Source organism: Pseudophryne corroboree, chromosome 4 (genome assembly GCF_028390025.1).
Source record: "Pseudophryne corroboree isolate aPseCor3 chromosome 4, aPseCor3.hap2, whole genome shotgun sequence".
Lineage (NCBI taxonomy): Eukaryota > Metazoa > Chordata > Amphibia > Anura > Myobatrachidae > Pseudophryne > Pseudophryne corroboree.
In genome coordinates this window covers 111,132,781-111,157,582 of record NC_086447.1, presented here as the reverse complement: position 1 = coordinate 111,157,582, position 24,802 = coordinate 111,132,781, and the positions used below count along the sequence as shown (strand labels likewise).

Sequence of the window (24,802 nt, the reverse complement as noted above, 5' to 3'; positions counted from 1 at the left end):
CCCCCTCCCGGCCACTGAATGTCACACAGGGGAGGGGAGGGGGGAGAGGAGGTTTTGTGCTGCCGGCGCCGAGGGGGAGAGGAGGCTTTGTGCATGTCGGCGCCGAGGGGGAGAAAAGGTTTTGTGCTTCCGGCGCCGCTGCATGTGTGTAGTGTCACTGACACTGCACAGCACTCTCACCTTTTACATTGACTCAGCCAGTCACACAGTTCTGCCAGCCAGTCACTATTGTTAGCACCAGTGTCCCAATGCGCCGCATTACAGGGAAGTAGACGCACTACATAAACTACAGCTCCCAGCAGCTCTTAGTGCCGAAGCATTCCGCCCTTAGGGCTGCTGGGAGCTGTAGTTTATTGCGTACATCTTCTTCCCTGTAATGCGGCACATTGGGACACCGGCACGAACAATAGTGACTGGCTGCTGTGCGAGTCTTTGGGAGAGCCGCTGCCAAAAGGAGGACAGCAGCTTAGATGCTGACAGGAGGAGAAGCAGGATAAGCATTATCCGCCTCTCCCCCACTCGCAGTACCTCCGGGTCCCATCCGCGGCACCCCCACACACCCCCTCCAGCGCCCACGATAGCTCCGGAACCCCTCCCCCACCCTCAGCGACCCCGCACCTCCCACCACATCCACCCCTCTCCCACCCGGGGCAACCCCGCAACTGCTCCTCCCCCACCCGCAGCGCCTCCGGACCACCACCCGCGGCACCCATGCACCCTCCCCCACCTGCGGCACCACCGCAACCGCCCCTCCCGTGGCACCCCAGGATCCCATCCGCCTCTTCCCCGCACCCCTTACTCCCCCAACCAAAGTACCTACTAGGTGATTCACCAGGCCCTGCGTGCGCTGTTCATGCCTTTGCAAGGGTCTTCCACCCCTTAACCATTGCACGCCCTTTGTCCGTGCAATATTTAACCACTCACACAATTATGATTGGAGGTAATACTCCATATAATAAAAATATTGTACGCCACAAGGGTGTGCAAGGGTTAACGGGGCGTAGCCCCTTACGACGGTGTGAAGAGCGCCCGTAGGGCGCGATGAATCACCTAGTAACATAGTAAATGCTAATTGAATAGGAAATAGGCGCGAGGTTGAGGGGCACCGTGGCTGCCCATTATTTGCCTCAGGAGCACCTCTTTCCAGCTCTCTGTAAAGTATGGGTGGTGAGGGTGTGGGAGTTGGTTTGGAGGGAATCTGGTGTCTGTTCGCTGTGTAGATAATTGATTGGTATGATATTTTAATAGGAAAATATAGCAAAAATAGGATTATTATTTTTTTTGTCTTGACATCTTTGTTATATCTTTGTACACCAAACTCAAACTGGTTTCCATGACATAATGTTATCACCGTACGCGGCGATGAATTTCAGCTGCTGATGTGCCTTTTAGACGCAGATATCTGATCACACTACACACCTCAATGTGTGACCATGTTTCCATCAGCCCCACCATCGGGATGCGGTCAAGATCCCGCCTGTCAGGATCCCGGCAGTTGAAATACTGACATCGGGATCTCAACACCATTCACAATCCTGATGTCGCCACATCGAAAAGCACAGGAGACCGACGCCATCATCCCGACAGACTGAATCCCGACCAGGAGTCCTGACCATAAGTATGCCCACATTTTCAGGTTTGAAGGGGGGAGGGGTTTTGGGTGCGGTAGGTTTAGGCATCAGGCGGGAGTGGGTTAGGGTGAGGCTGCAGGGAGGGTAGGTTAGGGTTAGGCTGCGGGGGCGGGATGGTTAGGTTTATGCAGCGGGGATGGGGGTTAGGATTAGGCACCTCTGGGGGGGGTGTCGGGGGGGTTAGGCACAAAGGGGGAGGTTACGGTCAGGCTGTGAGAAGGGTGGGTTAGGATTAGGGGGGTGGGAAGAGGGGAGGACACCCCTTACTCACCCGTTGGTCTTTTTTGTAGCGTGATCCCGTATGAATAATATGAGGCACAGTATAATGGCCGTAAGAGGAAGCCGTGGTCTACCTGATCTGACATGGTGGGTAAATAGAATGAAATACAGAACTTTCGACATGTGAGAGGTCTTGTTACCTTACTTACTGAACCACCCTCGTATTTCAGGGAGTTTCCCTAACATTCAGGGAGGGGATACGTACTAATTGCCAGCGGACGGGATCCCGGCTGTCATGAGCCCAACAGTGGGATCCCGTCCGCCAGAATGCCGGCAGCGGGGCGAGCACTAGAAAGCCCTTTGCGGGCTTGCTGCGCTCACCGCGCTGTGGGCACTGTGTCTCGCTGAACTCGCCACAGGTTATATTCTCTCTTTATTGGTGTCGTGGCGTCGGCAATTCACCCCCTGTCGGGATTCTTGCGTTGATATTGTGACTGGCGGGACGCTGACTCCTCAGGGAGTGTAGGTAAGTATGCTGTGTTCTGATATTGTAAAGGGGATATTTCTGAGAAAAGGCCATTTGTTGACGTGATCATGTAGATTTGCTATTTGTGAAGTTCACAAGGCTGGGGGGATACAGAAAGCAGTGATTCAGAAGTACAGGCACCTTTACCTAGCTAAAGGATTCAAATATCCCCCTCATTACCTGCGGCATATAGCACAGTCTCCGTAAACATGTACATTTCAAGAGTGTTTGAAGAGGCCACTTAATGATCAGAGGAGACAGCTTGGTAGTGACAGCTACTTAGTTGCTGCAAGTTGAATAGCATCTGTGTTAAAAATACATCTGAAGGGAATTTTTTTCAGTCGAGATTAGAGGTCTTACCACCTACTTGAGAGTATAACAATCGTGGTCTCAGCATTTTCCTGTAATTTAAATGATAAATGGTTCCTATTACAGAAATATCAGTGACATCAGGTTATTTCCCTAATCCCTCAAACGCATTGCTTTGTACTAGGAAAATTATCCATTTTATACTAGTGGTGGTTTCTTTTCTTTCTTTCTTTCTTTCTTTCTTTCTTTCTTTCTTTCTTTCTTTCTTTCTTTCTTTCTTTCTTTCTTTCGTTTTGTTCTCTCATTAATTAATGCTGTAACTGTCACTGTTTAATACAATAGTGATGGTTATTTACGAACATCGATGAGAGGCAAACCTGCACTAAGACCAAAGCAACTAATCACACTCTCTCCTTAATTAATCACACTTCTCATTTACCAGCCTCCTGGAGATGGAAAGATATTTCTACAAGAAATTGCAGACACTGTTGCTGGCCTGGATCTGGAACATCAAAGATGGCTCATCCTCGGGGATTTCAATGCATGGGTGGATGATGAGCTCTCACGCCTTGGCCAAGATCTCCTGTGCACAATGAATGGTCTGGGCTTCACACAGGTCATTCCTTCTGCCACACATAAAAGTGGTCACACTCTTGATCTTGTCTTTCAGATTGGATTAGAAGTCACTGACCTAAAAATAAACCCAGTCATCTGGTCAGACCACCACTTCCTTTGGTTCTTAGTTGCAACCCCTCAAATAAGATCTCTGCCCGTGGAGTTGACCAGGTATCGTCCAAGGAGGGCTATGACTCCCCATGCTCTTGCAGCAAATCTGGATCTCTCTGCTATACTGGGTGCCTGTGAAGGTCCCTGTTCACTAGTCCGTTGTTATAATAGGGATGTTATGGCTGCAATTGATATTATCACCCCTGTGCGTATAAGACCTTGTAAACCACAACGTCGAGCTCCCTGGTTCAACAACAGTGTTAGTGAGCTCAAGAAAAGGGGGCGAAGACTGGAAAGACGATGGAGGAAGACTAATCTAGTGGATGACAAAATAAAACTAATAAAGCATAACGAAGAATATCAATCGACAATCACTCGTAAGAAATCACAGTTCCTGTCAAATGAGATCACGGCAGCAAACAATAGGCCAGCTCAACTTTTCCACACAGTGGAGATGCTTTGCAAGCCAGCATGCCTGCAGACTGATGAAACCCTCTCCCAGGCAAGATACAATGAGTTTGCAAACTTCTTTGCAGATAAAATATCCACCATCTGGGCTGTACTCTCCACAGTGCCATCAAAGGAGTGCCAAACTACAAAGCCTGTCAATATAAGCCACCTGCCTTCATGGACCAGTTTTGACCCAGTGGATGTAAAGGACACTGCTGAAATTGCTCGGATTTTGGGTCCCACCACCTGTGAGCTGAACCCGGCCTCAAACAAAGTTTCTAATAGGTTCCATGGATATAATTGGTCCTGTCTCTGGAAAAATTGTTCAGTGCTCTTTGCAGACAGGCATTTTTCCTGACCCCTAAAGGAAGCAATTGTTAGACCTCTTATTAAAAAACCTAATTTAGATCCCGACTGCATGACCAACTACAGACCAGTATCAAACCTTCCTTTTCTAGGAAAGGTTATTGAGAAAGTGGTTGCAAATCAACTGGAAACCCACCTGACAATCAGTGATATTTATGAGCCATTCCAATCAGGGTTCAGGAGAAGACATAGCACTGAAACAGCCCTGGTGTGTGTGTTAAATGATCTTCTGATGGCAAGAGACAGAGGTGACTGTTCAATATTAATCCTTCTGGATCTCTCTGCAGCATTTGATACCGTGGACCATGGGCTCCTGATTGAGCGACTGATACATTTTTGTGGACTGGATGGCACAGTCCTAAACTGGTTCAACTCATATCTCACAGGCAGGTCACAGAGAGTATTGTCTGGAGTATACACATCACCATCAGTGCCATTGCCATGTGGTGTCCCACAAGGTTCTATACTATCCCCCATGCTTTTTGCGGTATACATGTTCCCGCTGGGTGAAATAATCAGGCGCCATGGCCTGGTCTACCATTGCTATGCAGATGATACACAACTGTACTTGTCCTTTGCTCTGGCCACTGATAACCCAATAGCAACCCTAAATGGCTGTCTAGCTGAGCTCCAGGAGTGGATGAGTGCCAGTTGGCTGCGACTGAACCTGGATAAAACAGAAAACAGAGGTCCTTATGATAGGACCGCAACATCAAAGACCAGCTGGACTTACACTCGGGGATTCAGAATTAGAAACCACTGATCGTGTGCGGAATCTTGGCGTTGTCCTGGATGGTGGCTTGACACTTAAACATCAGATATCAGCCACAATCAAATCCTCATTCTTTCACCTGAGGAACATAGCCAGAATCAAGCACTTAATTCCCTCAGATGATCTGCCAAAAGTCATACATGCATTTGTATCATCTCGATTAGACTACTGTAATGCCCTCTACCTTGGTCTCCCAGCAAAAGAATTGTACCGCTTACAGCTGGTGCAAAACACAGCTGCCAGGCTGTTAACCAACCAGCCCCGTACTAGCCGCATAACACCCATCCTCTACTCCCTTCACTGGCTGCCTGCAAGATGGCGAATCATCTTCAAGACTGAGTTTCAAAGCATTACATGACCAGGGCCCAAGGTACCTGAAGCAGCTTCTGACCCCATACTGCCCCACTCAATTACTGCGATCTGTAGATGAAGGACTTTTAGCAGTACTAAGGAATCTCCCGTAATTCATTTGGGGGTCGAGCTTTTAGTCATGCGGCTCCGACTCTATGGAACTCACTTCCCCGCACAGTGCGAGAGGCCCAAACTATAGAATCCTTCAAAAGTAAACTCAAGACTTACCTGTTTACTCAAGCATTCCCATAATGTCCCTTTAGTATCTTCATGCTTTTGTATTTTATGAGAAGCTGTTCTGTACTTCATAATTTTCTGTACTATATTATGCTATGTATCTGTTAAGCACCTTGAGTCCTATTGGAGAAAGAGCGCTAAGTAAATAAAATTATTATTATTATTATTAATGTGTGACTTGCCGTTAACAAGTTAGTTGAGTATGTTAATGAAGAGGCTATAAGTGACAAGGGCAGTGACATTATGGGAGGATGAGAATAGAGGCAGCCGTGAAAAGTGATGTGTCAGTGAGGAAATGCCTTCAAGTGACGGGTAGTGTCATGGTGTGAGGAGGGGAATGGAGGCAGCAGGAAGCCACTAACTGACAGTTATAGAGTGGAAGGAGCAGGGTCCCCCAGCAGCACGGAATATATCAGGAGATGAGTGTTAGTGAATATAGGGCTGTATGTGACAGGGACAGTGACATGAGGTGAAGATGGGAATGGAGGCAGCAGGAAGGCACTTATTAAGAATTATATAGTGGAAGGAGCAGAGTCTGCCAGCCGAGTGTAGTATGGTATGCCGCCGGCCGGGCTCCCGACAGCCAGCATACCGGCGCCGGAATCCCGACCGCCGGCATACCGACAGCTGGGCAAGAGCAAATGAGCCTCTTGCGGGCACGGTGGCGCGCTACGCGTGCCACGCTATCTATTCTCCCTCCAGGGGGGTCGTGGACCCCCAAGAGGGAGAAAAGGTGTCAGTATGCCGGGTGTCGGGATTCCGGCGCCGGTATACTTTGCGCCGGGATCCCGACAGCCGGCAAACTGAAGACCACCCTGCCAGCCTATAGACTTCTTTTCCCAGGAAAGCCACCCTGTGGATTCCATGTACAATAAGACTCCCGTGCAGTGGCGGCTCCAGAGATGGAGCTGCAACGCAGTCCAAATTTCATATAGGGGAGCCACACTAACTGTCACTAACTGTCATCCCAAATTGGCTCACGGGCAGTTGGTGTGGCTCCCCTATTTGAACTTTGGACTGCGCTGCAGCCCCCGACCCCTGGAGCAACCACTGCTCCCGTGTCATATGCCCAGAAGGTTTGTCGTCGCTAGGACTGCTCATATCAGAAGAGCTGTCCCGGCAGGTAATTGTACCTGCAAGCCAGCGATCACAAATGACAGTATGCAGCCAAAAGAGGGCTGGATTTATTGTAATTTTCATGCAAAAAATAATTTTAACATCATGCCCTCAGAGAGGACAGGGCCACATGTGACAGGGGCAGCAACATGATGTGAGGAGGAGAATGGAGGCAGCATGAAGCCACGGGCTGACAGTTATATAGTGGGAGGAGCAGGATCCCCAGCAGCACAGAGTATATCAGGACATGCATGATATGTCAGTGAGGACAGGGCTGCATGTGACAGGGGCAGTGACATGATGTGAGGAGGAGAATAGAGGCAGCATGAAGCCACGGGCTGACAGTAACAGTATATAGAGGGAGGAGCAGGATCCCCAGCAGCACAGAGTATATCAGGAAATGAGTGATGTGTTAGTGAGGACAGGGCTGCATGTGACAGGGGCCGTGACATGATGTGAGGAGGAGAATGGAGGCAGCAGGAAGCCACAGACTGACAGTTATATAGAGGGGATGTGGTTAATGTACCGGCTCAGGATACCGACGTCGGAATCCCGACAGCTGGTGAAATGCTGGCGGTCGGAATCCGGACCAAAGCACGATATTCCCACTAGGGTGGTGGTCCTTCGGGTGAAGCTCGCCACCGGGCCCAATGCATTGCAAGCGCAGTGAGCCTGTGATGGGACTCGCTGGCGGTATTCCAGCTGTCAGGATTCCGGCTTCGCTCTCCTGACCACCGGGATCCCGACCGCTGGTAAATCATACCGAACCCATATAATGCTGTGCGAACTGGGCGTCTATAGGAAGCAGTTCATATTGTGTATGTACTTGTTATACGTGCATGCACACATTCACCATTGCAATTTAACCATGCCAAAACTCTAATCTTAAGTACATTGTACACTATAATCGTACTAAGATGCAAAATGGAGAACAAAGGTATCACAAAGGAGGAAAAAGGACACTCTCGGGTAAAAAGGTAAAAGAGATGACTGATCCTGCCAGTGACTTGTAATATCCATTGTTATGCCTAATCTATGAGTTTATATCACTTTGTTAGCTACAGAAATACTAATCCTAAATGTCTAGTACACTGTATGCAAATTAGGATGCAAGATTGACGGAAAAACAATCAAAGCTGAAGAAAAACTGTACAACAAGGGAATCGCGCTAGGCAACTTGCACCACATTGCCCAAAAAGGACGGGTGTATGAGAACACATCTGTATCCTAATCTATTAAAGGGCACTGTTTAGGGCTTCACTTAAATGTTTTTGAACAAGCTCATTTATTTTTATATGGGGGCTAATTCAGAGTCGATCGTAAATGTGCTAAATTTAGCACATCTACGATCATCTACTTAGACATGCGGGGGGGACGCTCAGCACAGGGCTAGTCCGCCCCGCATGTCAGCCTTCCCCCTACACCCTTGCACAAGTACAAAAGCATCACACAGCGGCGATGCTTTTGTACTTGACAAGTAGCTCCCTACCTGCGCAGCTCCAACGCACTGGCAGGGAGCTACTTGTCGCATCCCGGGTTGTTGCCCAGAACGCGCCCCCAAAACAGCGGCCAAATGCCGCCGGCCCGCCCAACGAACGCCTCTGCCTGTCGATCAGGCAGAGATGATCGCTGGGCTGAGATGTCGATAGCATCTCTGGCATGTGCCGGCACACTGCGGCACTGGCGCACTGCGGCACCGGCGCACTGCGGCACCGGCGCAGTTCAGACCTGATCGCACTGCCGCGATCAGGTCTGAATTAGCCCCTTGCGTTGCAGTCAGATTCTGCACAGGCAGTATTCACTAGTGAAATATGGGACGCATAACGTATCAGCTGGGCCTGTGTAGAAGTGCATAACCTAATTACATTGCCACTTATGCAAACAGACCAGGGGACAATCACCTGATCCCCTGATACGTAACATTACAGTGTTTGTATACATACACGTTTATGGACAAATCTCAATGCGCACATCAAACCGCGCTGGACTTATAAAGTAGGGGGCTTATAATAATAAAAGAATAATGTTGATTCATTTTAAGGCACTTTTGTGTAGACAGTTTGCCAAGAGTCACATTATAAAGGGCTTCCACTGTACCTGCTTTGTTGTACAACATTTTTTTCTTTTCAAGCGACACAAAAAACAGACGTGCCCTAAAAAGAACAATACGTAAGAAAATGCTGCAAAATAGAGAAATAGGCCAGGGTTATACAATACAGCATTGATTTTACTCCTGTTAAGAAATGACCTTTTATCTCTGCGCCTTTGTGAAGGCCTGAAGTTGTACAGTCAATACGTACTCATCTCTAGCCCCCTCCAGATACACCGCTTCCTCCCCTCAAACCCCATTCTCTTTAAATTCCCTTTAAATATTTATTACGCCACTATCTGCTGCGTGTTTATGAAGGTGCGCGGCTAGTTCTAGAAAACAGAGTGTACAGTAGGCTTTTTTTTGTGGGTTATTTTTAAGCCTCATATCTCACCATGCTCTTTTATATAATAAATTCAGGGGTTTGTAGATATTAAAAAACAGGTCTTTAGCAATTGTTTAGATAAACAAAACAGTTGGCAACGCTGCCCGGCTGCAAACAAGTGCGACTTTGTATTGCGTATGGTAACAGTGTTTGCTAGTAACAGTCCTTTGTTTCTTTATGTGAATGACATGTAGCTGTATTCTATCCAATTATTTCCTTATATTAATGTAAATAAGGAATTATTTAGTCAACGGCTCTTGTCTACAGCTATTAAATCTTTTGTTAACTATTGGTTTAAAAAATGTTCCTTCAACCTACCCTCTTACCTGCACATTGGGCATGGTTCAAATTTGGAAGTAATGCAAAGAAAACAAGTAACTTTTATATTTTTTCTGTGCAGGGTAAATACTGGCTGCTTTTGCATGTAGCCCACAAATGCTGGACAGCCTTATTTCAACACTGCAATTGGGGCACACCCCTCCCAAATCATCTGCCCCTCCTGCGGCACGGCATGGTTTTGTCCAGGTACACAGTTATTTTTTTTATTTTTTTTGCTTTACTTCCAAATCAGAATCAGGATCTGGGCATTAATCGGGAATATCTGTGGCACAGAACAGTGGGCTCCAAGGGAAACATAGAAACATAGAATTTGACGGCAGATAAGAACCACTTGGCCCATCTAGTCTGCCCCCTTTTTTTTTTTTATATTTTTATCTCTAACCTTGTTTGATCCTTATTTCTTTGTGAGGATATCCTTATATCTATCCCATGCATGTTTAAATTGCTCCACTGTCTTGGCCTCTACCACCTCTGATGGGAGGCTATTCCACTTGTCCACTACCCTTTCTGTGAAGTAATTTTTCCTCAAATTTCCCCTGAACCTCCCCCCTTCAGTCTCAGTGCAGGGAGATAGGCATGGTTGCATTATACACATACTTTTTAAAACATGCAATTAGCCTTTATAGAATTTTTTTCATGCGGCTTGGTGGTTGTTTGTCATCTTGTTTAAAAAATTTTAGAAGAGGTTTTAATAGAGTTTATTTTTTATACCTATTTATAGGCACTGTCTCCTGGAATAACAAGGCATCTGGTGATAAGGACAGTTAGTCGGCTGCTTGTCACTGCTGGTAGAGGAATGTGATTATCACTGGAAAGATTCAGAGTTATCAGAGCACTCAGTATGAACTAATGGTCAGTAAGATAATGCAATGGGGTTATAACACGGTTTCTGACAAATGAGCCGATGAAGGTGACTGGAGGGCGACGAGTGCATTTTACACTCACCCCTCGTCTTTCAGATATTTACACACGCCAACAGACCACAATACCTACATTGTCATTTGTCTTTACTTGCCCAAAGAGAGGTTTGCCAGAAGCTGATGTGAGTGAAAGTATGTACACGCAGTTCAGCTGAGTGCAATCTTTTATTGTCTGTGTAATCGGACATTCTTTGTAATGATCACGGTACCATGTATGGGAAGATAAGGTACAGCTACAAGATTTATTCACTGAGCAAATGGATCTCTGTCCAGTGCGTCCACATTCATTTTATCCAAGTGCCAAGCAGCCTTGTTGTGTTCTATGAATGAATTGCTGACACATTGGCATGGTGGCACTGTGGTTAGCATTGCTATCCTACAGCACTGTGCCATGAAATGTATTTCGAGATACTGGAGGTGGCATACTTGTGTCAATATAGTCACTCTTGACATACGTATGTTATAGAATATAGGGGCAGATTTAACAATGAGCGATATTCTTGTTATCACTCGTTGCGGATGCTAAATGGTGCTCCAACCAATCAGCTCCTACCTGTCATTTGTATGAAAGATGACAATTGGGAGCTGATTGGCTAAAGCACAATTTAGCAGTTTCTGCTTGTCATGAATGTTTGCTGCAAATCTAAATATTGTCACAATTTTTATGATACAGTGTTATTTTTGGCATGCTTTTTCAAATCTTGTGTGGGAAGGGTATATTTAAGAGTTATCTACTGTTGATTTTTTTATTTGTATTAATTACTGTATTATTTCTACATTTTGGGTAAAAATTCCCACCACAAGCGCTAAAACTTTATTCAGCACTCTAGAACATAACAAAAGCAATAATTTTCAGTTTTGGTTACTGGTCAAATTTCTCTTATTATTCCAGCACATGTTACCGGGTGTAGTATGAGTTGCCGGCGGCCGGGTCCCCCGGCGGCCAGCATACCGGTGCCGGGATCCCGGCCGCCGGCTTGCCGACAGCGGGCGAGCGCAAATTAGCCCCTTGTGGGCTCGCTGCGCTTGCCACGCTGCGGGCACGGTGGCGAGCTACGCACGCCACGCTATCTATTTTCCCTCCAAGGGGGTCGTGGACCCCCAAGAGGGAGAAAAGGTGTCGGTATGCCGGTTGTCGGGATTCCGGCGCTGGTATATTGTGCGCCGGGATCCCAACAACCAGTATACTGAATACCACCCCATCTTACCATCCTCTATTCAGGTGGGTGGGTCCACTTATGGAGGACTGTGGAGCAGTGAGGTGTGAGCAGTCCGCAGTGTGACCTCTGACATCATGCCACTCTGCACAGTGCGCACAGCCTCGGGCCGGTAGAACTAGGAGGAGGGAGCCGGGCAGCGTCTGAGCCTGCTGAAGAGGCTTAACGCTGCCCGGCATTGAAAATATAAGGGAGTTGGCTAATCCCGAAATCCCCAGGATTGGAAGCTCCAATCCCGAGATTGAATCCCGGCCGATTTTAGTGCCTAAATCCCGAGATCCTGAAGATCCCGATCCCGTGTTTGGCCACAATACCAGCAAGGCTCTCGCTGGCAATAACCCCACTGATGAGATCATTTCTTCCATGCTTTTACATGTAGTAGTAGTCTGTTTATCGGCAGAATGGGTGTGGTATATTTTTTCGTCAGTCGGAATGTCAACATCACGTTGACATGTTCTGAATGTTGACAGGTATAAAATGTTAACATGACAAATGTTGACATTCACAGTGTTAACACTGTTGTTGACATAATCAGAATCTTGCTCTAAGCCTAGCCCTAACAGTAGCCCAACCCTAAACCTCATTGCAAAATCGGGTGTCGGAATTATGGCTATCAACATTTTGTCAGTCAATATTTGTGGATGTCAGCATGTTTAGTGTTGCCATTCTGTACCAAACTGACTGAAAAGCCCCTGAGTGGAAGTACAAGGGGTGTGCAATAGGTTTCTGGATGTGCAGTGCATAGGTAGACTAGACACAATCTGACTGGTTGTGAATTGTAATCTCTGAATAAAGTTATTTTCAGAATTTCGGCGTGGGAGATGGTCCCTGGAAGAGTAGCACTGCGGCCCGACCTGTCTCCGCCATCAACTAGCTCAGCGTTGCTACCATGCGGGCCATAGTTGAGGTGGACGCCAGGGTGATTGTGGCCCAGTTAGAGAAGGAGATAGGCATCTCATTGGGATCCATCCACTTGATACTCCATGAAAAGCTTGGTCTGAACAAAGTGTCTGGGTGCCCCATCAGCTGACTAGAGAGCAGAAGGAGGCTCGGGTGACTTGGTGCCGCAACATGCTGGCCAGGATTGATGGCAGTCGCTCAAACTCTGTCTGGGAGATCATCAGTGGCGATGAATCCTGGATCTACAGTTTGAACCCCGTCGGTCCAGTGGACCCCCGTTGGAGGTTTGCCACCACAGAAGTTCCAACGTGAATGCAGAGTGGCCAAGCAGATGGTGGCTGTTTTTGTCACCAAGACTGGTCATGTAGCTACCGTACCACTTGTGCTGCAGCACACCGTCACTGGGACTGGTACACTAACCAATGCCTGATGCAAGTGCTGGAAGCCATTTCCAGGAGCCGTCCCAGAAGTCGTGCTCGTGATGCCCTTCTCCATCACGACAATGCACTTTCCCACAAGTCCAGAAAAGTGGTAGATTTTCTGGCCAATGTACGCATCCAGTAGCTTGGTACAGTCCAGAACTATCCCCCCTGTGACTTCTTCCTCCAAACTCAAGAAGCGTGGGATTTGTTATGTCATCGGAAGCTGCAGTGGAGACCTTTGTCCAGCATGTAGGAGACATACCTGCTTTGGACTGGTCCACCTACATCACCAAGTGGTTGGAGCACATGCAACTTTGCATAGCCTCCTCTGGTGAATACTTTGAAAAAAATGCAACATTCACTTTGTAAATATAATGCGTTTTGTGCATCCAGAAACTTGTGCACACCCTCTTATAATAGAAGAGGAAAAAGACTGTCTGTAACTTTTATAGCCTCAGACCCAGTATTACCAGTATATTTCTTGAATTGGAGGGGTACATGGGTTTAAACCCCTACAGTTCCCCCAGGACAGGGAGGGGGTCAGCTAATAAAACATTTTTGCCTTACAGTATACTTCTAAATATATATTCTCCTTGACTAGTAGAAAGATGGTCATACAGGTCCCTCTTCTGACATCTCCTTCTACAGATATAGTTACCAGATTCATGAATTTTCCTGGCACCAGTCACATAGCCCAGCCTATAGTAAGCCAAGTACTGCCATGTGTTCTCTTTTTCAGTGATGCCCGCTAGCTGAACCGCCCTTCACCAGAGACTTGAAAAATCAAGGTACCGAATCTCAGGTTCCCGCTTTTTAGGTGATGTAGAATGTTTACACCATCTTATTTTCAGTAAACTCTGTATAGTCAGTTGTCATTACTTTCCCCGCAAATTAATTCTTAAGCACAATTTTCTAATGAACACCAATGGTATAATTTCACATGCCATCATTCTCTCATATAAAACCATATACTGCTGTGTAGCAATGGAAAAAAGTGTTTTTAACTGAAATAAATAAGTATTTAACAAAAAAATACCTCCGTTGGAACAGAGCAAGCTTTTTTTCCATCACAAACAGTGTCTGTTTTAATATGGAAAATAATAAAAAGGCACTTTCAAAGAGAGAGAATTTGGAGCAGACGTAGGAACTTTGATTAAATAGATGGAAAAATGCTTAGCGATCAGTGTGATTCGGATTACAGCTCTTGGCTGCACAGTTGGGTTTGGAAGTTACGTATTGGTCAAAGCTTTCTATTTTGCAGTTACCAACTGGTGTATGTTGGCCTCCAATCCTTCTCTTAAGCCCATGGACGTTTGTGGGCATTATTGTGCTTTGTGGGTGGTAATTATGGAGACGTTTCCAGAAGACTTTGTTGACTGTCTGCCAGTCTTAATCACTCTTCCCACACTCAATCTTTGCATTGATTGTGATGAAAAATAATGTGAATTTTCCCAGTCCCCAAGCTGTTGATAGCTAATGAAAGCCAGTCACTACCCGTCTACTTGTTTTCTAAAATATGTCAAATAATGAAACACTTTTATATTCCCAAAAAGATCATATAATCATAATCATAGAAGTAGAAAAAATGTTGTATTGGTGCATTCTTGAGACAGCCATTTGTTGTCACAGAGAGCATGTTATGCATGTATAATCTACCTGGTATCCGGACTATAGACCTACCCTAAAAAGGTCTACAGTCAAGGTCTAGAGTCAAAAGGTCGACAAGGTCAAAAGGTCAACATGTAAAAGGTAGACAGTTCAAAAGGTCGATAGGGTCAAAAGGTCAACATGATAATGGTTGACACAGATATAGTAGACACAAGTTTTTTATTTTTTCCAACTTTTTTAAACTTTACCATCCACACGGACTACAATTGGGAATAGTAACCTGTGCCGAGCGGAGTGGTAGCAGACACACTAATGGGGCTTGTTTGTGGCAGAAAAGTGACAAAGCACTCCCAAAAAAATTGTGTCTACCTTTTTTGTGTCTACCATTTCCATGTCGACCTTTTGACCCCGTCAACCTTTCCTACTGTCTATCAATTCTGTGTCAACTTTTTGACTCTGTTGACCTTTTGAGACCTAATGGTTTTCTGCTATTAGTGGTAGACTAGACCTTTTTAGGGTAGCTCTAATAATCTGCCTGCAATGTGTCTGTCCATCCTCATGCACTCAATATATATATATATATATACTATATATATATATATCTATATATGCAGATGGAGACTGGCGGCACTCGCGGATCCTAATGACAAATTTCATGGGACCATACCCGTTGGCATCAACGTTTCGATTTTATTAATCGTCTTCAGGATAAATGACACATTAAACAAAACAAACATTTATAGCTCACCTAGTAAATTTGCACCTCCTCCCGCCGCCGGGCTCCGGGCGTCTGTCCGCTCATGATGACGTCACCCTAAGGCGACGAGCGCTCTCCAGCGCTCACACCGGTTCCCGTATGGATTTCCTGTTGCCTAGCGACGGAAATAAGCATAATCATGTGACTTCTCACCACCACCACGATATACATAATAAAGACCAACAAAAAAAAGTTAAAAAGCAGTCAATCACACCCTGCAATCTACACTCGGGTATCGTTGTATACTATATAGGGATCACATACCTATTAATAATTCCAAGTTAACCTTCAATATATGGTCAAACAACCCTATTCCTACCATCCTATTTGTTAGCTCTCCTGGATCCATCTCTAGTGTTGAAACAACCTAAAGAAAACAATTTAATCCAAAATTTTCATTTAAACCATGTGGAGAAATGAAATGCTAAATCCATAGATTCTGTACATGCATATTAGATTGGTATAATAGTCTACATTATCCAACATAGAATGCCCATACATTAATGAACAATAGTTTACATCAACCAAATGATGCATAACAAAGTGTAAAGACATAATCTAATCTAATTTGCAGTCTAAGAGTAGGAACCAAATAACCTTGTGAACATAATCATACTACAATAGTGTCACCACTAAACGTGCCCAGCAGTAAAACCAAAGTCCCGTCCTGTAGAGACAAGTGTGTCAGTGGGAAGGGGGGATTTGTAGATCATATTAACCCATTGTCATTCAAAGAAAGATAATGTTACTTCAAAAATATAGATAACGGGTTATTTTCATTCATCCCCCTAGGACAGTGGTTCTCAAACTCGGTCCTCAGGACCCCACACAGTTCATGTTTTGCAGGTTACCCAGCAAGTGCACAGGTGTATTAATTACTCACTGACACATTTTAAAAGGTCCACAGGTGGGGCTAATTATGTCACTTGTGATTCTGTGAGGAGACCTGCAAAACATGCCCTGTGTGGGGTCCTGAGGACCGAGTTTGAGAACCTGTGCCCTAGGAGAAATAGTGTCTAGGCAATGTATCCAATAACTCTCTTTCTTTCTTAATGCCAAAGTACGATCACCACCGCGGCTTAATGGGGGGACCCAGTCTATCAACTTACACCGTAAATTAGATGCTTGGTGTTGTTGGGACAGAAAGTGTCTCGGCACGGGTTGTTCGGCTGTTTTGAAATCAATAGCCTGGTGGATAGTCATCCGGTGATTTGCCATTCTGTCCCTGAATTACCTCGTGGTCATTCCCACATAGTACAGTCCACAGGGACAAATAAGAATATAGATGACAAAATCCATAACACAATGCAACTTATACTTAATCTTAATGGGATGTCCAGAGTGAGGATGCGGGAAAGTGGGTCCTGTTAGCATGCTCCAACAGGTGGTACAGCTGGTGCATTTGAAACACCCAGGTTTTTGTTCTTGTAGCCATGTGGTCTTGATGGGTTTAGTCGGACTCACCGTGGGTCTCAACAGTAATTGTTTCAGGTTTGGTGCCCTAGGGAATGCCATCTTGGGGGGGGGGGCGTGTGTTCTTCAGCTTTAGTTGAGTATCTGACGCAATGATCGGCCACCTTTTCCGAAGTGCACCACTGATGTTACTAGAGTGGTTATCAAACGTGGTTGTGAAGACCATCCGCTCAGGAGTGAGACTAGTGTTAGATGATGAGGTCGATGAGTCGAATTTTAATCGTGCTTTCAGTAAACATCGTTGCACTCCTTGTTTGGTGTAACCACGTTCCAGGAACCTCAGTGACATTTCATGTAGTTGTTCCTCCATTATAGTGGCGTCTGAGTTGTTCCTCATTACCCTGAGGAATTGTGAAATGGGCAGATTATCTTTAAGTGCTGGTGGATGTTGGATGGTGGCCTGAAGGAGAGTATTCCTGTCAGTGGGTTTTCGATATAATTTAGCGCCAATTACATTATCCTCAATGGTTACCGTAATATCCAGGAAGTTAATTTGATGGTTGTTGATTTGATGGGTGAATTTGACCGGGCTTTCCAACCTATTCAGTGTCATGACCATCTGGTTGAACTCCTCCGTTGTTCCTGTCCATAGGATAAAGATGACATCAATAAACCGCTTGTACATCAGGATATGTGCCCCATAAGTCGGTAGGATATGCGTTGTCTCGTAGGCGGCCATGTAGATGTTCGCATAGGCCGGAGCCAAGTTTGAACCCATAGCGGTCCCTGACTGCTGCACGTAGTATTTGTCCAGATACGAGAAATGGTTGTATTTCAAAACCAATTCCGCCAATTGAACAATGAAGTCAGTCGGGGGGCCCGTTGGAGGATGTGCGGTGAGCGCCCTCCTGAGTACTTGTAGGCCATCATCATGTGGTATTATGGTGTATAGTGAAGACACGTCCATGGTAGCCAGTTGAATAGTAGTCTGTGGAAGTTGTATCTCGGAGAGTTTGGTCAAGAAGTTGGTGGTATCACGTATGTAGCTATCGTTCTGTTGTACTATGTACTGCAAAAAAGAGTCCACAAAAATCGCTAGTGGTTGCAGTAGTGAGTTTCTCGCCGAGATAATCGGCCTACCCGGTGGGTGAGAGAGTGTTTTGTGGATTTTGGGTATAGTATATATGATGGGACATACTGGGTGTGTGACAGTGAGATACTCAAAGGTGTTCTTATCAATCCACCTAGATTGGAAGCCATGTTGTAATACTGCATCTACAATACTCTTGAAATTGGGTACCGGACTACTGTTACAGGTCGCATATGTCGAAACGTCAGATAGTTGTCTACAAATCTCTTGGTGGTAATCTTCCCAGTCTTGTACAACAATAGCACCCCCTTTATCAGCGGGTCTGATCACGATTGTAATGTCATCTCTAAGTGCATTGAGTGCCAACCTTTCAGTACTAGACAGCTTATCAAAAGATCTCCTAGGAACTGAATTAATGTCTTGTTCAACCAACCGGATATAAGTTTTGATACTTGGATTAGAGGAGGGAGGGTCATATGTGGATGGTGGGCGGAAGATAGATCTGGTATTATCGCCTGAAGTGGCGAAGTGTTCGCGTAGCCGAAGCTTGCGGTCAAATTTGTACATATCAATAGCTGTTTCAAATGGCTTATGTCGGGAAGTGGGTACAAAGGAGAGACCTCGTGCGAGGAGGCTCAGAGTGGCCTGATCATGGGGTTTGCTAGACAAGTTGAAGACTAAGTCTTTGCTTTGTCTCTGCATTTTCGCCACGTATCTCCCCTTCCTTGGGTGTGGTCTGCGCGTCCCCCGCTGGGGGGCAAGCCTGTGTCGGTTGGCTGTCCTAAAAAAGTATTTCTAGACCGTCGACTATCAGTGTATTCAGTATCCGACGTGGATGCTGATGACCCCGTGTCAGATGTGAAATACTGTCACCGCCCTTGTCGGCGTTGTCTGAAGGCTCTCTGGGGTCTGTTGGGTCTAGAGTCTCCCAATAGCCACCTGTAGACAGTATGATTTTGGTAATCTAATACTACTGTCGCTAATTTGCTGCGTTTAAAAGCAGTAAGTTCTTTCTTATAGTTATCAATTTGTGTTTTTCATTTTTCAATATGGTTACACGATTTATCATTTCTGATTGCAGCCAAATGGGTAGTTTTAAACGTATCAATCAGTGTTTTGACTTTGGCCAATTCGGTACCCACCTCCTCCACTACCAACAGCATCAGGTCCAATGAACACTTGTTAAGTACACCACACCAACAGCTACAGAAGGTGGGGTTGTTTCTACCAATTGTAGGGATGTTAATAATTCGAAATCCCCTTGGGATTTGTTTTTTATGGTGGTATTCAGAAAGGAATTGACCATGTAAATTAAGGTCTACTTCTCTCCTGCTAAGTCTAAGTAATTGGTGATACAGGTCAGTGGTAGTTTCTGCTGGGAGTGATTCAAAATATATATGGTCAAAAAGCACTTTCTCTGCGTCATCATCTGTCAAAGAGATAATACCGTGTTCTGCTTGTGACAGGAGATTATCATCCAAGAAATCTGCGCCACCCTGTGCCATAGTGTGTAGGTCTGTCCTCCTTGGAGAAGATAACCTGGATACGGGGCACTACAGTACCTAGTCTTCCCTGTGGTTCCCCAGCAGGTACTGACCAGGCCCACACTGCTTGGCTTCCAAGTTCAGATGGAATTGGGCATCACCAGTGTGGTATGACTGTAGGTGCAGGACTTAGCCAATACAGACCTATAACCAACAAAGGGCAACAGGGTGTTGCAAGGACCACCCCTACCCAGCCTCAATAGCAGATAAACGGTTATAACAAAAAACAGGAGACGACAGAAGAAAGTATTTCCTGCGTGCACAAGTATTCAGTTACCCAGTTCAAGTAACAATATCAGTACAATATAAATGGTGGGTGCGGGAAAGGAAAGGCTCAGACAGAGCGCACCTCAATATAATATGGAGTGTCCCACACTCTCACCCAACACAGGCAGCGGCTGGGGTGCCAAATCAAAGCCCGACCCCATTCATGGAGCCGGACCCATAGTACAGCGCAGTATTTTTCCACAAAGGTGGAAAAGGAAAGCACTCTCCAGACTTATATAAACACCATAAGTGATTTATTTAGAAAGAAGCGGTTCCAACGTAGGGTATCATATACAGGTCACATCACAAAAATGGAAAGGGCTCACCAACGTTTCGGTCCTGAAATTGGACCTTTCTCAAGGTAATAGCTGGTCAGTTCAGAAATCAAGTTCAGCATAATCAATAATAGTCAGTATGCAGCAGGAACCGGTTAACAGAATAGTGCCTCCCAGGCCCCCTATATATATACCTGAAACCAGAGGCGGAACTACCGCCAGTGTAACCAGTGCGTTGCACTGGGGCCCGCCTCTGTCCAGGGGCCCAAAGCATGTAATGAGTCAAACTGACTCAATACATGCCGCTGTGTGCTGCGGGTAACCGCTGCCCGCAGCACACAGCTGCCCGGAGAGAGAGAGGAGAGGAGCGCAGCGGTACGGGGAGAAGGAGGAGGAGGGAGATGGAGGAGGGAGCCGCAGCAGCGCTGTTATTGGTTGAGGCGCTGCTGCTGCTGTCCCTCTGCTTCACTATAGGCTGTCTTCCGCCGCTGTGAAGCCCATATCAGCATTCACAGCGGCGGAGAACAGCCTATAGTGAAGCAGAGGGACAGCAGCAGCAGCGCCTCCACCAATAACACAGCGCTGCTGCGGCTCCCTCCTCCACCTCCCTCCTCCTCCTTCTCTCCTGCCCGGGAATCGTGATCTGCCAGAAGCTGCACCGAGGAGCCTGAGCCAGCGGAGAGGGTAAGTATAAGTCTTTCTTTCTTTCTTTCTTTCTTTCTTTCTTTCTTTCTTTCTTTCTTCCTCTTTCTTTCTTTATGTGCAAAAAGGGGGACTGTCTGCCGTAATGTGTAAAAAAGGGGGAATCTGCCTGACGTAATGTGTAAAAAGGGGGAATCTGCCTGCCGTGATGTGTAAAAAGGGGACGCTGTCTGCCGTGATGTGTAAAAAGGGGACGCTATCTGCCGTAATGTGTAAAAAGGGGACGCTGTCTGCCACAATGTGTAAAAAGGGGACGCTTGCTGCCGTAATGTGTAAAAAGGGCACGCTGTCTGCCGTTATGTGTAAAAAGGGGACGCTGTCTGCCGTTATGTGTAAAAAGTGTACGCTGTCTGCCGCTATGTGTAACAAGGGCACGCTGTCTGCCGTTATGTGTAAAAAGGAGGACGCTGTCTGCCGTAATATGTAAAAAGGGGAATCTGTCCGCCGTAAGGTGTAAAAGGGTCTCTACCTGGTGTAGTGGTGCTACTGTGCGGCGTCATTTGAATAATGGAGACTACTGTGCACCGTTTTATGAATTGGTATTACTTTGTGGCCACACCCCTTCCCCACAAAGCCACGCCCCTATGTAATTTTGCACGCGCCTACGGTGCGCACTGCCCCTGTTTTGCATGGAGGGGTGGGGCTCCGATGCCGTTTCTTGCACACAGTGCTAAAATGTCTAGTTACGGCACTGTTGCTAGGTATCCATTTCTCTGGCCCTGAGCAGGTCCCCCTCACCAGATCCTCTCCAGGGGTGAGGGGGTGGACTTGGATGGGATGGTGGTGGTGGGGGGGTGGGGGGGGGTAAAGCATTTTGTCGCACCTGGGCCCACCGCTCGCTAGTTCCGCCACTGCCTGAAACCATCTTAAAATCGGCGCCAAAACTACTCAGCCAATCATACAGTGTATGTGTATATATATATATATATATATATATATATATACACACTGTATATATACATGATCTTGGCATGCTTTGGCCTGGTTTCTTAGCATTTGTGCGACATATGTCTGTATAATTGGTATTTGTGCCATCTTAGGCTTGGAGAGGAGGACCAGGGGAGAGAGGAGGCATACAGTTGCAGACATGGGGGGAAATGTATTAATCCCTCTGAAGGTTATATACACCTCCCCCATAGTACAGTACAGTAAGGGGGTGTTTAGGTAATTGCAATCTTAGACAACGCATACATGCCTCTCAGTAGCCATATAAATAGTGTGTGCCTGAGTTGCTGATTATAATGGCCGCTATCAGCGCTGAATATGACATTGTACTTGCTTTATTATATAGGTGATTTAAAACAAAATAATAAATCCACTATGAACACAAATGATAAAAAAGCTTTTTGTGCTTATAACCTGGTCAGGCGTCCTCACACATGTGTACCATTAGTATCATATGGAGCTACGTAGTCACTCCCCCAATTCCTGGTGTACCTTTTTATCAATTCAGCGCCTGTGTTACATCGTAGCTGCATCCAGTCACTTTTAATGTACTGCGTGTGTAGTATTTTTGTCGCAATGGAGATGGTATAAAGTCGCAGATTAAAACAACACTACGTGACGGGATGCATGGCGTGGCTCACTCATATGGGTCGTCAGTCTTTTGCTTTTTTTCCCAAGTTGGCATCTGAGTCACGTACACTACTGCTGGAATGCCACGGCTGGTATCCAGGGTACTTGCGCATTGTATTTTTGTTATTATTAGTGACGCGAATAAGATGCACATTCAGTACAAAAGTGTGTGGCAGGGTGCTTGGCGTGGCTTAGTTGCAAAGCTTGTGGGGCGCCAACCAGGGCTATTTGAGATTTGAGTTTAGGGGTACGTGGACATGTCTGATCTGATGTACTCCTGACATAGACCTGGCAGATACACTACTGGTTCAGAGCTGGATGCACCTCTACATGCCTGCAGCAAAGAGACCTCAGGAGGCCCTAGGCCAGATAATGGTTTGGACCTTGTTCCCTCCTCTCTTTATCAAAAAATAAACTATAAACTGGTAATCTGCGCCTCTAAGTGCACACTGACCCCAAGGTAGGAGCCTATGTTGCCTGATGTATACTTCACATTTTGGGCCTCAATGTGATAATTTTACATGCAGCATCCTAGAGTTTACAAGTTTACAGAATTCCGAAAGGGGGGCGAGCGCAACGAAACCCCTCGCGGGATTGCCACACTGCAGGTTTGACACCCTCTCTTTGGGTGTCGTGGACACCCACGAGTGGGGATAGTCATGGGCCCCCTGCCGGCATTCTGGCGGCCAGGATTCCGGCGTCGGTATGCTGTCCACCGGGAACCCGAAAGCCGGGATGGTGACTACATCCCCATGCAAACTCCCATACTGTAGATATTTCACTTTGGAATAGAAACCATGCTAGTTAGGCAGCAGTGCTAACCACAGTCCCACCATGCTGCTTTTTGAGTAACTGCTACTAATGATCACATTGCCAACCTAAAGCAGCAATTCCATTAAAAATGTTTGGTGCCTTTTTTTCTTTTTATCATCACAGATTACTCTGCCGTTTTATAATAAGTAGATTGGTATTCCCTCATTGGTTTGATTAATCAGGCAACTATTAATGATTAACAATTTAGCAGTGTTTTCCAAAATTTTTGTACACACAGGCCCTCATTACAAGTTGATCACTCGCTGACGTTTTTCGCAGCATAGCGATCAGGCTAAAAATCGGCTGTTCTGCGCATGCGTATGGGCCGCAGGGCGCACGCGCAAAGTAATTTGTCACAAAACTATGCAATTTTACACAGGGGCGAGCAACGCTTTTCAGTCGCTCTGCTGATCGGTGAGTGATTCACAGGAAGTGGGTGTTTCTGGGCGGAAACTGACCGTTTTCCGGGAGTGTGCTAAAAAACGCAGGCGTGTCAGGCTAAAACGCAGGAGTGGCTGGAGAAACGGGGGAGTGGCTGACCGAACGCAGGGCGTGTTTGTGACGTCAAACCAGGAACTAACCAGTCTGCAGTGATCGCAATCTAGGAGTAGGTCTGGAGCTACTCAGAAACTGCAGGAAAAGATTTTCGAGCAATTCTGCTAATCTTTCGTTCGCACTTCTGCTAAGATACACTCCCAGAGGGAGGCGGCTTAGCGTTTGCACTGCTGCTAAAATCAGCTAGCGAGCGATCAACTCGGAATGAGGGCCACGATGTAGTGAGCAGAGAGGCTTTAGAATGCTAATCTGAGCTCTGTTTTCACTATGACGTCACCCTGCTCCTTCTCATCCCCCTGCCAAAACCACGCTAAGTGGTCATCATCCAGGCAGCTAAGAAAAATGACTACGTGCTGATACTTACTACTCAAGGGGAAAAAAAACTATGTTGTATTGCTGCTTTAATTAAGTGTATTGTGGGTGTAAATTCTAGTAGAAACATTTTTTTGGGTAAACAGTGCTTTGTGTAGACTATTTTCATTTTAACGTTGAAGTATAAAACATTTTGGTGCAGATAATCAGAGAAGCAGTTTAACACAGAGGGTCTCTTTGCAAACCTGCCCTTTTGTGAACAAAAAAGTATTATTACTGGTTTATCACCGCAGTCTGCCTTTTAAATCCCTCAGCAATTCAACGTAACAGGAAGAGAGTCATTCTTTTGTTGCTATTTAAATCCCCCTCTCTGCTCTGCTGTAACTAAATATATAATTCAATAGAATTGGGATTTGAGCCCCAACTCCCGGCAAGCTAGCGAGACACCGGTTGCTAGGCAACAGACCCACGTGTAGCAACAGAGAGAGATGATCACACTGCAAAACAAGCAGACATTTATCAATGATTTCAAAACAAAATAATTCCTCACATCCGCTGAATGTTGCACCTTGGATGCACCTGCCGCAAAGCATTAACTTGTTCTGAGTCAGCGACATATAAACACTATACAGATGTTATGTTTGCGTCTGTTGTGTATTTTGATTATTCTGTCTTGGTCGGTCTTTTCTATTTCAAGTGATGCCATTGGTTTCTCGTAGGATGATTGTGGCCGGAGAGACCCCCAGCCCACATGGATAATGGCCACCGCGGCACTGAAGGGGTTAACCCTTAGTGCCCGGCGCCATTATGGGGACCCTGGGCGCTTGGCGCCACTTTTAAAAATGTAATGGGCGCTAGGCGCCATGTATTTAAAAGTGTTTAACATGTACTTATCTTCACCGCGGTCCCGGACCTC

At 46.1% G+C, this 24,802-nt stretch overlaps 1 protein-coding gene and 1 long non-coding RNA gene across 3 annotated transcripts in view; one reads left to right on the top strand and one right to left on the bottom strand.

Annotated features, from left to right (window-relative positions):
* Positions 1-24,802, top strand: part of VSNL1 (visinin like 1) — a 276,191-nt gene that overhangs the window by 131,542 nt on the left and 119,847 nt on the right. The gene's annotated exons all lie outside the window — the stretch shown is intronic.
* Positions 1-24,802, bottom strand: part of LOC134909006 (uncharacterized) — a 103,722-nt gene that overhangs the window by 77,681 nt on the left and 1,239 nt on the right. The window contains exons 2-4 of one of the 2 annotated variants that reach the window (XR_010175825.1): positions 15,332-15,455; positions 8,801-8,856; positions 5,579-5,707 (exon numbers count right to left, since the gene is read on the bottom strand). This is a non-coding gene — a long non-coding RNA (uncharacterized LOC134909006). The remainder of the gene's footprint in view (positions 1-5,578; positions 5,708-8,800; positions 8,857-15,331; positions 15,456-24,802) is intronic. The other variant, XR_010175826.1, reaches the window with a different exon arrangement.